A 13,909-nucleotide genomic window follows, 5' to 3' on the forward strand; every position below is an offset into this window, starting at 1 on the left:
CAGGCTGTGAGGAGAGGGGAAGAGGCTCCTGGACCCAGACCTCCCCTCCCAGCTGTGATGCAAGGGAGACAAGCAGGGCTGGAGCCAGCACAACCCCTGCTCAGGGAAAAGGGGCTCAGAGGAATGATTTCAATGCCAAGGAAAGACTGATTCCTTGGGAAAAAGAAAGGGAGGTGGCTAAGCGAGAGCCCCTTGGTGTGCCCAGGCAGCAGCCTTCCCTGGGGAATTGGTCTGGGCTGGACACTCCCCTGCCTGCAAAGCCCCTCATAGGGGTTGTTCAGCCTCTCTTGCAGCTCAGGGTTCAAGGGCTTGGGCTCCATCATTTCTCCCATGATTCTGAAGAACCTTTGAGCTGTAGCTGGTCCCAGATCTCTGAGCTGCTGGCAGATGCAGACTTGCAAATGAAGATGCTCCTGCTGACGTCCAAGGCTTGCACATTGGCTCCTTAGTAGTCTCCAGATTTACCCTGCGAAGTGGTGCTTTGGTGGCCGCGGTGGCTCACTGGGAGCGCTCGCAGCCCTGCAGTGCTGGGAATGGGACAATGGCTGGTTCCCTACAAGCAGCCCCTCACGTCTCCCCTGCACAGCTTGCAGTGCTGTCCCTGCCATGCAGCCGGGATGCTGGGCTCCCGCGCAGCAGGCAGCGGGGCTGCCACTGCGACCAGCCCACTCCCTCCACGCACCCTCTCAAAGCAACAGGGCAGCAGAGCATCTTACAGTAATTAGGCTTTAAATTGTACCACAGCACAGACAGGAGCGCAGTTTGTTTGTTTCTAAACAGGGCACATGTCACTGTAAATGCCAGCAGTCCCAGTGCTTGGAATAATAAATGTGCAAATAGCAATTAACAGTTGCATCTTCTGCTCACACGCAAAGGACGTAATTAGCTAGTTCCATCTGTTAATTATACCTGCCGTGGTTCAGATATTCACATCCCAGCCAGAGCTCAGAGGAGGAAGGTGAGGTTGTGCAAGCAAAAGTCTTGTCATGTAAACACGAGACCAGTGAGCTCCTGCTGGCTGGAGTGCCAGAGTGCAGCAGCTCCCCTCCCACTGCTGCTGCAGCCCCTCGCGAAGTCTCTCCACAGGGCATTTTACCCAGTTGGGAAGATCCCAGCAGGAGCTGCCCACTGGGAGCATCTGCAGCTGCCAGTCCTGGGCAGGCGATTTCCAGAGGCATTGTCCCAGATATCCCTTCGAGTCTGGGTTTGGGCTCACCTTTACAATCACCAGAGCACGGGTCCAGTGTAGAGAGAGGCTCGGGTCAGACCTCAGGCTGGGACTTGGTGACTGATGAGGCTTAGCCCAAAATGACCTGAGCAGAGGCTTCAGCCCAGCGCGCCAGCAGCGGGCTTGGTGCTTGCCCCCTGCATTCGCATTTGTACCTCCAAGGAGATGAGGAATGGATGCACCTGTCTCGCCACACACCAGCTGCAAGGGTGGGGGCAGCACAAGGTGCCAGAGAAAGGAGGTAGGGATGGTGCTGAGGCTGCAGGAGAGGAACACAAGGAATGCTTCCAGGTGGGATGCCTCAGTCCGGCTCTGCCATTGCTCTGCTGGAACCCCCCAGTCTGCCTTGCAGTGCCTGACCCTCACCCTGACTCTGACCACCCTGAACCCCCAACCCTGACCCCAGCTGGCCCCGAGCATCAAACTCTGCCCCAGAACAGCCCCCCAGCACCCAACCGTGCTTCCAACTGGCCCTTAGCACCCAATCTTGCCCCTAGCCAGCCCCCAGCCCTCAACCCCAACCCTGATCATGCCCCAGCACCCATCCCTGTCTCAGGCAGCTGTGCAGCGGGGCACAGCCCTGCAGCACCTGACCCTGCTGGTTCCAGCCACTTGCCCTCTCCTCCTGTCCCGCTGCCATCCTTTCCGCTCCCCCTTTGCAAACACATTTCCAAACACCTCCCACCCACTGCTGCCTGCGCCTGCAACTGCCCCAAGAAAGCTCCAGCAGGGCAAGAGGCAGCGCCCCTCATCGGAGCAGGAGCAGCTGCCTCATCATTAAGAAACAACTCCAGATTCAAGTTCGGAGGGCGAGGGCTGAGTCCTGCCTCACCAGGCGCACTCCTGTATGCTAATTTCAAACAGACTTTCAGGATGTGCTCTCATGGATCTAAGCAAGCAACAGAATCTTAACTATCAGAGCTCCTCGCTGGCTGATAAAATATGGATAAAGGAGCCATCACTTTAGAACAGCAGGAAGAAAAATAATTGCCAAGGTTGGCTCTCATTTGAATATTGTTTAAAATCTGTGTAGCACGGAGATGGCTGTTGCGGTTTCATTCTGCCTGTGTGAATAATTTTGCTAGACAAGATTTCTCCTCAGCACGGCCTGAGCAGAGGTAACGAGGGGCACCTCCTAATTGCCCCACCAGACCCCAGTGGCCGGCAGCAGCCGGCTCCCTGCCCCATGCTGGGGGACCCTGGGGATCAGGGCTGCAGCTCCTGTGCAGGGCATGGGGAGCAGCAGCAGCAAGAGGTGTGAGCCGTGAAGGAATGAGCCGCAACGGAGTCTTGGCAGGGTATGGTTGGGTTTTAACAGGCTTTTTTTTGGGTTTATTTTTCCCCGAGCTGGTGCAGAGGCTGACAAGGACGGTAAAGTGACACCGACTAATTGAATTCTGAACTAGCAGGAGCAATGCAAATATCTGACAAATTGATTTAATTGCATTCACGTACAATAAAGCTGAGATCTAAAAGGTCAGCTAGAAAATGGAAAGGGTCCCTGGAGTGCTAACAGGAGGAAGCTGACTTTAATACACATTCATCACATTTTATCATCTAATTAGTTCACACAATGCCAGACTGATAGACAGAGGCCTAAACAAAAGTATCGATTGATTATTAGCCACAGATCTATCATATTGCCTCCAGCCGGCTGTCAGTGCGTGCTGGCAACTCCTGCCTGGTGGATCCGTGGAGGGGGGGGCACTTGATAAATAGTTTTTCTATAGCAGAATTTAGACTCTGGAAAGTGTTTTACACCGACACTGAATGATAAATATCCTCGCAAGAGCTCTCGAGCAAAACCGCGATCAAAACCCAGCCAGTCTTGCCTGCACTGAGAATATTTATGAAGCTTAGGGCAGGCAGTCCTGCGCCAGGAGCGAGCATCCCAGCCCTGGTATCACCAGGATCTGCACCCGTGCTCACCAGGCAGGCTGCCCTGCTCCGCTCCCTGGTGCAGCCACCACCTCTCCAGAGCCTCTTGCAGTCCCTTCCTGGCTTTCCTAAAGCAAGGCTTGCACCCCAAACTGCACAGCTTGCCCCGAGCAGCCCTGCAGAGCAGGGTCTCTCGCCGGCCAGGTGCCTGGGCAGGGCAGGGGGGGACAAGCAGATCCCACCCCCAAGGAGCAGCTGCAGTTTGGGAAGCACAAGTTGGGGTGGGGAGACTGGGTTCCTCCCTCACCACAGCAGCCCCAGCCCATGCCAACACCCTCACAGACTGGCAGCAACAGCCAGGGCCTGGGGCACCCAGTACGATGCCGTGGGCTCTGGCAGGAGGATGATGGCTTTGATGAATCTTGCTGAGGGGCTGGGTGCTCCTGCTGCATCCCTCGGCAGCCCTTCTCCCATTCCCGCTGTTCTGGGGAAGCCTGCTCAGCGCAGACAGCTCCGTACCGCCTGCCAAGAGCATGTGTGAGCAACCCCAGAAATGCTGTTACCTGAGCAAAGCCAGCAGCTTTCCTGAATGCTGTTGCTGTTCCACATGATGCCCAGCTCCTGTTCTCAGGCTGCTCACCTCTGCCACGGGGGAAGCCCATTGGCACTCATCCCGCTGGCTCCACACGGGGCTGATGCAGACATCCAGGACCTGCGGATGCTCAGCAACACAGAGGAGAGAGCTGAGGAGCATCTGGACTTGGCAAAGGGAAAGCTCTAGCCCATGGGAGAAGATGACTGTGAGGCCTGTGCCATCCACGTGTCCTCTTGCAGGTGGGGATGCTCAGCTTCTCCTGTGCCGCTGGAGCGGCCACACACATGAGCTCTTCCTCACACACAGATGCAGCCGCCACACAGGGCTTGGGATGCAGCTGGTGTGCTGGAATGGCAGCTTGGGTGCTGGTCCTGCCCCCCTCTCATTCCCATTGTGCCAATAAACTCCGGAGAGACCCAAGCTCCTCACACGGGTTCAGAGCAAGTTTCACCTTTCCTGGGCCGGGAGGATCCCCATGGGAGAGGAGATCCCTGGGGCAGCTCAGCATCCCCTCAGCTGCGAGGCTTTGGCTGTGCCTGCAGCAGAGATCCCACTCAGCCCCCCAGTCCCACTGCTTGGGAAGACTAGGCGTGCATTTATTATTGATCTGGAAGACAACAAATGTTATGAACCGTAATTTCATTAAGCAGGAAACGGTTGCGGGACCCATGACCGAGCTGCAGGCTGCAGGGTGGCTAGGATTGATCCCAGTCAGCTGGGCAGGGAGCACTGGCAGCCGCTGGCCCCGTTAATGACCGACTGCGGGGGATCCCAGCAGAGGCAAGAGGTTCATTCATGACAGCCAGCTCTGTGCCACTCCCCTCGATTCACCACTTTGAAGCTTGTAGTGGAACCAGCATGGAGCAGGCACCACTGAAAGGGATCCCCTTCAGAGGGGGCGCGAGGAGGACCCTGAAGAGCCACACGCTGAGCACAGGCCAACCAGCTACTCAAATCCAGTGCCATGAGGGTGCGCGCTGCTCTTCTGCCACACATCTGCATTGGTTTGCATTATTTTTGCCAGAACATACGGTATGGGACCTCACTAAAGCGGGTTGGTTTTCCTCTTCCTTAGGCTTTATTCATTTGTATTCTGGATTATCTAATCATTCGGGCTTAAAATATCCAGAGTTGGAATACAGAGATTTGGCCATGGCCTGATTCAGAAGAATTAGCTGCTACTTGGACTGACGAGGTCCACGGCTGCCAAAATACCGTCAGCCTTGAAAAGAAAACATCCTCACTGTTTTTTATTTTTTAAAAGTAAGTAGAGCTCACAACTGGACTGGAAGCATCTAATCGGAGCACAGAGAGTGCTGCATCTATGTGTTCATTAGACTGCAAACTGCGCCTGGGGAACCGCTCAGTTCTCAGCCTAAATGTTCAGCTGGAGCTGGTGGCTGGTCAGAGACCTGCAGGGAGCCTGGTCAGACCCAGCTCACCTGCAGTGTCCCACAGCTCTTGCCCGAACCGGTCCTACTGCAGGGAACATCTTCCCACAGAGACCTCCTCCGCCTCCTTGAGCTCCCCAGTGATGGGGGGCTGGGCAGGGAGCATTCAGCAACATCTTCAGCTCTGCACAGCCCTTCCTCCTTATTCAAGGCATGTGGACCATACTTAGTGACAGGAGCGCTTGCCTGGCAGCCCTGCCGTGATTCAGAGGCACCAGCCTTCATCTCCCACCGGCACATCTTCATTATCCTCAAATGCCTTAAGAGGGGAGGAAGAGAGAAGAAGAGGAGGTACTGAATGTGGTGGGATGTGCAGTCATGTGCAGGGCTGGGTCTTCAACCTGGCTTGGCCTCTGTGAAGTCTCTGACCTGGAGAAGGCTTCTCACATTCTGGTGTTTAGCCTGACTCCAATTACCTCTCTGAACAGACTACCACCACTAATTTATTTTGAACAAAGCTAGAAATAAAAGGATAATCAGGTTATCCCAAATGACAGCTGCAACATCTGTATTTTCTGGTACACTGGGCACAGTTGATGTACAGAATATTGTAATGAGACTGAGAAACTTGTCAATGATATTTCTTTTGTCCCTTTCTCAAAGGAGCAGTGGTTGCCTCTCCAAAAGAATATTAATAGGTGTAAAATGTGGAAAACACAATTTTTCCACAATGATGTTTGTTGTTTGCTCCCGACTTTCTGCAGAGAAATGCCTCCCTCCAACAGTCAGGGCATGCATCCTCACCCCCTCCCGAGACGGTGGGGAGCTGCCAGAGCCGTATTTGGGAACCTTTGTGACCCCCCACAGTTGAGTTTCCAGCATCACCCGAGCAGCTCCACCATCACCCGGAGCATCCGAGCTGGCCAGGGGGAAGAGCCCCCAGCCCCACGCTGCCAGGCTCCCCCAGTAGCCAGGTTCTACACGCAGGCAGCCACGAGCCCACTGGCAGGATGTCCTCTGCTAGCGCTTCTCCCCAGGGTTTTGGAGGCAGCAAAGCTTGGAGAACAATTACAGATCTTCTGTTTACACTCATTTTTGCTTTCAGCTTTTCAGCTTTGCTTATTCTGCAGGGGATTATATGCTAATCACCACCAGGGTATTGCTTCACTGTTTTAATTTCTTTTTTAGCCATAAGCCCATTTTCTACTTTCTTTCAAGAAAAGCAGCAGCCACCACAGATCGCTGCAGGCAGGGCAGGTTCCTCCCCACAGCCAGGGCAGTTAGAGGTGCCAGCTTTGCTCACTGTGAAAGCAGAGACTTTTCCTCACCCCCTGGTCAAACTCAGGGCAGCGCTCCCTATCAAGGATTCCTGTTGCAGCATTTCTCTTCCCTGAAATTGTTGCTGCTTACATCAAAATGTTTAGTGCAGGCTTGACTGAGCCTCCTATTGAGGCTGAAACCACCACAAAGGCAAATTACACCTAGAGTTAGTTAGAACCACAAAAAGCTAAAGCTGTTGTCTCAACAAACACTAACCACCCCTCCCCCCCTCCCCCCATATGCTCCAAACATCTAGAGCACAAATCAGCAAGCTTGAAGTCAAATGATACAAGAGGTTCCAAGGAAGACCAGGATGTGGCACAGCCACTCTCCCCTCCAAAACACAACACCAGGCAGCAACAGAGCACCCTGACTTGCTTGCTCTTTTACCCTAATTAATGGTTATTGCTTTCTCCTGTGTGCCCAGCTGCTGCTCCTTAGCCCTAGTCTGAACTGTAATAAATGCTGCTGTGGAGCAGGGTCTCCACCCCTAAAGAGTGTGCCCTGATGTGGAGGTGGTTCTGCTCCTGAAGGTGAAAGCTGCCTTGTATGTTAATGTTTTATAGCTTCTAAAAATGCTCTGTCTTCCTCCTAGCCCTTTGCAGAGCAGATACCACTGATCTGCAAGTCCCTGAGACCTGGAGGGGCTCTTGATGTTCTCATCATGTGCCCCTTCTCCCTTCCCATCTACCCTGCTGTACCTGAGGGCTGCTACGGGCACGCTGGAGGGAGGCACCACAGGTCATGGCTGGCCGTATTCTGCAACCAGAGGAATTCAATTTTGTTGCAAACTTGCAACTCCTCTCTTGCTTTCCTTCATGTGGATTCCCAACAAAAGCAACTGGAGCTGCCCTGGAGCTGTGCTGCCTGTGTGAAGCTGGGGACACTGTGGTTTCAGCGGGACCGAACGCGTGCTGGCACAGGTATCAGTCCCTAATTCACTAGTTTTCATTTAAATTGAGCTTTGTGCTGCTTTGATGAGGGAGCAGATTAAAGCCAGTGTGGCTGAGGTTTCTTAAATAAATTCCAAGATGAATTCCACGCGTATCCTGCATTAATGTGGAAGGTGGAGATAGAGGCCGGGGTGAGCTGAAGCAGAAAGTATACTGTAAATTGGAGCCTGGCATTGAATATAAATGGCAAAGGTTGCTGGCTGCCAATAACAGTAAATCAGGTTTGAACCGCACGAGGTGATAAGGCTGTGAGATGGATTGCCTTTCAGCTGGAGCTCTGCTGGTTGGGAGGATGCCTTGGGACTTGGCTGGTGAAGAGGATGGTTGCTCCTCTCTGTGAGCAGTTCCTGTGAGCAGAGCCTGTGAGGGCAGCGCAGTGGGTAGATGGTCTCTGCTGGCCCCAGACGGAGACATGTCGATGCCCAGGCTGCAGCCACCTGCCTGCTGGAGGGGCTACTGGGAACAGCATCCTCACCTGTGAGGATTTGGGGGCTTGAGGCTGTTGGTGGCATCTGCTGGGATGCTGGCTCCCTGGGGAGCAGCGGCTCCTGGCACAGGGAGGGCGTTGCAGCCCTTGCAGGGGTTTGTCCAAGCGTGTCAGTGCAGGAAGAGCCTCTGAGGAGGGCTCGGTGGGCTTGGCTGAGGGGAGGGAGTGCTTGGGGATAAAAGATGATGGCAGTGTGTGCCACAGCTTCCCTGGCACTGGAAACCCTTGGGCTGCAGCCTTGTGAGGCTGTGTGCGCGGTAGCTCCCTTGGGACCAGCACCGTGGTTGGCAGCAAAAAGAAACCGCAGCTTAGAAGCCTCGATGGAAATTGGTGAGTGTGGGACTCTCAGGCTGGCCAAAGTGTTGAGGTGGGATTGTACAGATGCTCTTCTTCCCATGAGTACGTCAAAAGCACCAGGAGACTTCAAAGCTCTGTCTGGCCTTTCTGAGGGCAGATGCCCAGCAGGGTGAGTGGTGTCAAAAGAGAAAGCTCGGAGCCTGCTGGGTACAGAACAGAATCAAAAGGTTCTCGGGGCCTGCCCAGCTGACAGGCATGTAGACTGCCCATAGGTAGAAGCAGTGCTAGGAGATGCCAGTCAGTGTGGCCAGGAGCTCCTTTGCCTGTCCTGGCTGGGTCTGCTTGGCCCTCTCCATGCAAGCTCAGCTCAGTCTCTCTCCCCTCTGGGCACATGAGGGTGATGCTGCTTTGCTGCAAATGCAGCCTCAAACTATGGCAGGAATTTTAAATGTCTCTTGAGGATACACTATATGCACAGTGAGGAGCTCCCTGAACCTCTCCCATGGGAAGATGCAGGAGTTAAGAGGTTCCTGAGGCTTTTGCTCTCTTGTTCAGCCCATGTAGGGGAGGGTAATTTGTGTCAGCAGCGTGAAGGGAGAGGGCAGAGAAGGAATATGACCACAGAGACAGGTTAAGAAATGAGAAGATGGACCAGAATGTTTTTATAATGAAGAAGGAACCTGTGCAAAATTGTTTTCGATTAATCTGCAATTCACTGAGCTCATTAAATTAAAATTATTTCATACAGGGCCATGAGAGCACCTGCAAAAAGCTGTGTTGGAGAACAGGGGGGTGTCAGACCCTGCATTGCTGGTGAAGTTTGGCCTCAAGTTGCCCTAAGAAGGGGACGGGGGTGGGAGATCAGCTGCCTGGCCCTTGCTGCCCACTGTCCTGAGCCAGGCGGCTGATGGGAGGACCTGCAGTGTTGGAGTAGGGACCTCTGAGAGGGTCTTGTAATAAACCTTGGGGGGCACCTCCTGCCCACCACCGTGCTGCCAGACTGTGTGCCACCTGGCTCAGCCTGGCACTGGGCTCCTCTGTGTTTCAGCAGTAGAGCGAGCTGTGTAAGCAAAGCCAAGCTCTGCTGCCTGCAGGCAACACCTCACAGTTATCCAGCGCTTGTAAAGTGTCCAAGCTTACTGGGCTTGCTGGTGTGTGTGGGAGGGAGCAATAGCCAGATGTGACAGGGTGGCTTAAAAACATACATGACACACTGAGTGTATCTGGCCCTTCCTTTAGCCCCTTTTTGCATCTCCTCTTTCAGTCACAGCCCCAGCTGGATTTAGCTGGTTTTGTAGGTTTTTCCCTGGGGCAGCTGAAGAAAAGGAGCAGCAGGAAAACGCTGGAGCTCACCATGCCTGCAGAAGAGCAGGCAGGAGCACTGCCAGGCAGTCCCTGCTCTGCCCCCTGACACAGTCACCATGGGTCCTGCTGGCCTCTGCTCATCCCAGTCCCACCTAGGGACCAGTCCTGGCTCAGCTCTGCAGCCCAGGGATCCTCAGCCTGCAAACACAGGTGGTGGGGGCTCAGTGCAAAGGAGTGGAAGAAGCTGTGGATTATCAGGGATTGCCTGGAGTGGTCCTGCAGCCCCAGGAAAGGACTGAGATTGATGGCAACTGAGGCAGCATGACAGTTCTTGCTAACCAGACCTGTGGATCTGAACTAGTACTAGGTTCCTCATGGAAAACCAACCAGACCAGGCTGCTGCAATGCTCTCTCCTCAAAGGCAAAGCAGCTTTAAGGTGACAGATGCAGAAATCTGCGTGGCATAGTGTCAGTACTAATCCTGTGTCTGCTGCTCAGGAACAAGTCCTGGTTTTGCAAAGCTATCCCCCAAGTCATCACTGTCCGCACCCTCTTCCCACACTGGGTTTTGCCTTGGCAGTGCCTGGTTCCTTTGACCTGGAAGATTATTCCAGATTTATGCTGGGATGTGAGGAAAAAAACCACAGGGCTGATCAGGCCCAGTGGGAACAACAGAAGGCAAATCCCAGCTGTCTTCCTAGCATGTCCCTAATAATTAAAACCTTTTAACATGATAATGTTGCCAATGAATTTATCTCAAATAGGCCTGACAACCAGTCTGCTCGGGGAAATTCAGCCTCTAAGCCTGAAGGAATCTACAACAGGAGGGCTTAGCGATGGTGAGTCAAGACCCCTTGGCTTGCTGGTGCCTCTCCCAAGGAAGCAGAAAAGTCTCAGGTGCTTCAGATCTTCACAGAATCACAGAATAACCAGGTTGGAAGAGACCCACCGGATCACCGAGTCCAACCGTTCCTACCAAACACTAAACCATATCCCTCAGCACCTCGTCCACCCGTGCCTTAAACGCCTCCAGGGAAGGTGACTCAACCACCTCCCTGGGCAGCCTGTTCCAGTGCCCAATGACCCTTTCTGTAAAGAATTTTTTCCTAACGTCTAGCCTAAACCTCCCCTGGCGGAGCTTGAAGCCATTCCCTCTTGTCCTGTCCCCTGTCACTTGGGAGAAGAGGCCAGCACCCTCCTTCAGGGCTAAAAAGGTCCCAGGCTCTCCTGGGTCTTGAGTGAGCAGCACTCAGCCCACAGAAGGTTTTTTTTCTCTTCCAGGAAATGATGATCATTCACTGAAACTCTGTGGAAGTGCCGCTGCCTCTGCTCCTTGAGGATCAATTTCCACTCTTATCACCACAGTAATGCTCTCTGCGAGGCAATATGATTTTCTTCTACGTAAACAGCAATAACTTCAGAATTACTCAGGAAAGACAGAGACCTCAAGAGATGTTTCAATGACTGGCTATCTCATTAATCAAACACAAATGCAAGACTAGCAAAGGCTCTAGTTGCTGAGCTGGAAAATGCTTAAATTCATTTGTTGAGACAGCAGGGATAAGAGGATTCCTGCCAAGGACTGGGAGGTCTGAGTGCCGGGAGGTGACTGTGCTGATGTGCAGCTTTTCCTGTGGATATTTCCAGAGGCTCTGGAGCTTCTGCTGGCCTGGGTGCCAGTTTCCTGCACCAGGGTTTACTCCTGCCTTGCCCTGAGCTGATCTCAGCCCTTCAGCCAATGGGAATGTGATACTAGGTGCTCAGCTCAGCCCCGTGTTGCCCACAGAGTCGCTCTGTTTGGGATTTTTGTCTCATCTGCTGAGATCAGTGGGAAGAACCAGTGTGAAGGAGCTGGGATGTGTCTCCAGCCAAGCTACACTGCCTGCGGTTGGGACAAGAGCAGTGAGAGGTGCAGCAAGGCTGTGCCATCTATCCTCCCAGGTTGCCATGCCAACGGAGAGGAGACACCAATGGATTTAATTTACACAATTGCCTTCTTGACACAAAATCCAAGCAGCATGTGAGGAGTAAGGTGAAAGACGTCAAGGGAGCAGGGAGAGATCCTCTGTGCTTCTGCATTCTGTGTATGGCTGTGTTTCATTTCCCAGAAAGGTTCCAGACACCTCTGCTAGAGAGATGGATACAAACCCATGGGAAGATCACTGGGCCAGTCTTTGGAAAACAGCTGGGAACCCACTGGATGTCTTGGCACAAGATACAACAGCAGGCTGCTTTGATCTGCCATGGCGGGGATCATAAGCCAGAACTGCTGTGCCAAGGTGTGGAAATGCCTTCACCTTAGATACTCCTTCCCGGCTGTAACAAGAAGGGGAAGAGAAATGCTGGAAACTGCAAAGCCATTTCTGCTCTTTGCCCTCTTATTTTTGTGCTTGAAACTGGCTGGAACTGTGGATGATGAAGACTCAACATCATTCGTCTCTGACCAGCCTCTGTCTGGACTTGCAGCCCAAGGAGGCTCCTTCCTGGAGAGATGTCCAAAGATGAGGGCCAGAACCTACTGCCTCTGCCACATGCTTTCTCAGGGGCTGATGGTGTGTTTGCATATAGCACGATATGTCATGTCTGGTCATCCCTGAAGCTCTCAAAGTCCACCTTTCTCAGTGCTTATCACATTCATATCATACAAACATACACTGGAGACAAGAGCTCCCTGCTGTGCTGCAAGCAGCGGGGTGTGCCCTGATATTGTTCCATAGTCAGAACAAGCTGTGTAGTGGGGAGCAGAGCACAAGGCTTCCCAGGTAAAGTTTCCTTGGCCCAGATGTGAGTGTCCACATGCAGTGAGGTCACACATATAAGAAAGAAAAATTGTTTCCTCAGACATCCTGTGGTGATGTTCCATCTTCCCCTGTAGCAGCCTCTGTTCAACCCTGTCTCTCCACCACTTTGTGTGTTTGCCACCCTGTGCCCCCTGCGCCAACACAGGTTAAAAACTCATTAAAAAGACCCTGCCCCCAGCTGTGCTTTCTGTGCACCCGGCAAGGGGCTCAGCTCCTGCCTCTGTTTCTTCCCTGGCAGTGTGATGGATTCGATAAACAAGAGTAACGGTGGACACAGAGTCCTTAAGAGCAGCACAACATTTAATTCTGTGTTCCTGTTCCAGCCTCTGGTGTGAAATCTGAAGAAATATAGATTGCTCCTGGAAGGGGTTTTGGAGTTTTCACAGCAGCTGGGAGCGCCCAGGATCACAGGAGCTGCCTAGGTTATCCCAGCATTGGACTGCCATCATCACCAATCTACATTCCTAATTACCTCTTCATACTGAAGGTGCTTTGCTAATTTTCATGGATCCCTTGTGTTTCATGCCCTTGGTGTCCTGTCACGCACCAGTAGTTTTAGTCCACAAGCTGGAGTGCAATATGCTTATGAGTAATAGCATCTTATTGGAGTGTAAAGATCTTCCTATTTCGCTGATTTATCCTGCACTTAAACTAATTCAAAATTCACTTACTTCAAAAGTACTAGAAGCGAAATGCTCTCTGTAAATAGCCTACCTTTTTCTAAACAGATATTGCTGAAAGGGAAGATGGAATAACTTCTACTATCTGTTTTCTCTTGGAGGTAGCATCAGTGTTTTATTTTGACTGCTTTCCATAACGAGGGCTGTAGTTGATGCTGCTCTGTAAAAGAGGCTCATGGGCTGGCAAGGACTATTTGACCTTTATATCAGAGTCTTTAGAAACTCTGCTCAGATGAATCTGCAGTTTGTTTAAGCAGCTATTTAGGCAGCTTTGTTTTCAGATCAGTGCATGGTGGATCTCTGAACCATAAGACGCCAGATAGCCAGACCCAGTCCCCTTGCTTTGGCATTGTGGGTGTGTCTGCTTTTCCTGCTTATCCATTTCAGATACTCTCTCAAGTTTATGAGCTGTCCCCATCTTCCATCATGGAAGAAAAACTGAACCCATCCAGCACTGGTCACAGTGTTTGGCTGTGATGGAAAGCTGCACAGCTGGGAATGTAGGAAGAGGGAATGAGGCAGGAATGCGAAGGTGAGCCCTGGTCACCAGCACAGCTTCTGCCATCCACAGGATGGGGACAAAGAAAGCAAAGTGGGAAATCCTCTTAGAGAAAGGGTCTAATGATCCCTGTGTAGGCATTTCCAGCTCCATCCTCCTACCTTTCCCTGCTGTGTCCCTAGCAGGAGGCAGTAGCCTTTCCTTCTGGGCCACTGCTTCCAGTATGGAGCCAGCCCAGGAGCACCCATATCCACCCTGTGGATTTGAGACGTCCTGGGAGCTGAGTTAGTGCCAGAGCAAGGACTGTGCTGCTCATCCCATTAGCAGTTGTTGGAGGGAAAAGCCAGAGACACAGGTGGGTGATAAGGGCTTCGGGACACAGGCAGTGTGTGTGACCAGCTGCCTGCTGCCACTGTGCTCCTGGGGGAACCTTGAGGTCACCAGCTCCCTGTGAGGCCAAGCCCCGATGTTCCAA

The sequence above is a fragment of the Phaenicophaeus curvirostris genome, chromosome 16 (assembly GCF_032191515.1).
Source record: "Phaenicophaeus curvirostris isolate KB17595 chromosome 16, BPBGC_Pcur_1.0, whole genome shotgun sequence".
Classification (NCBI taxonomy): Eukaryota; Metazoa; Chordata; class Aves; order Cuculiformes; family Cuculidae; genus Phaenicophaeus; species Phaenicophaeus curvirostris.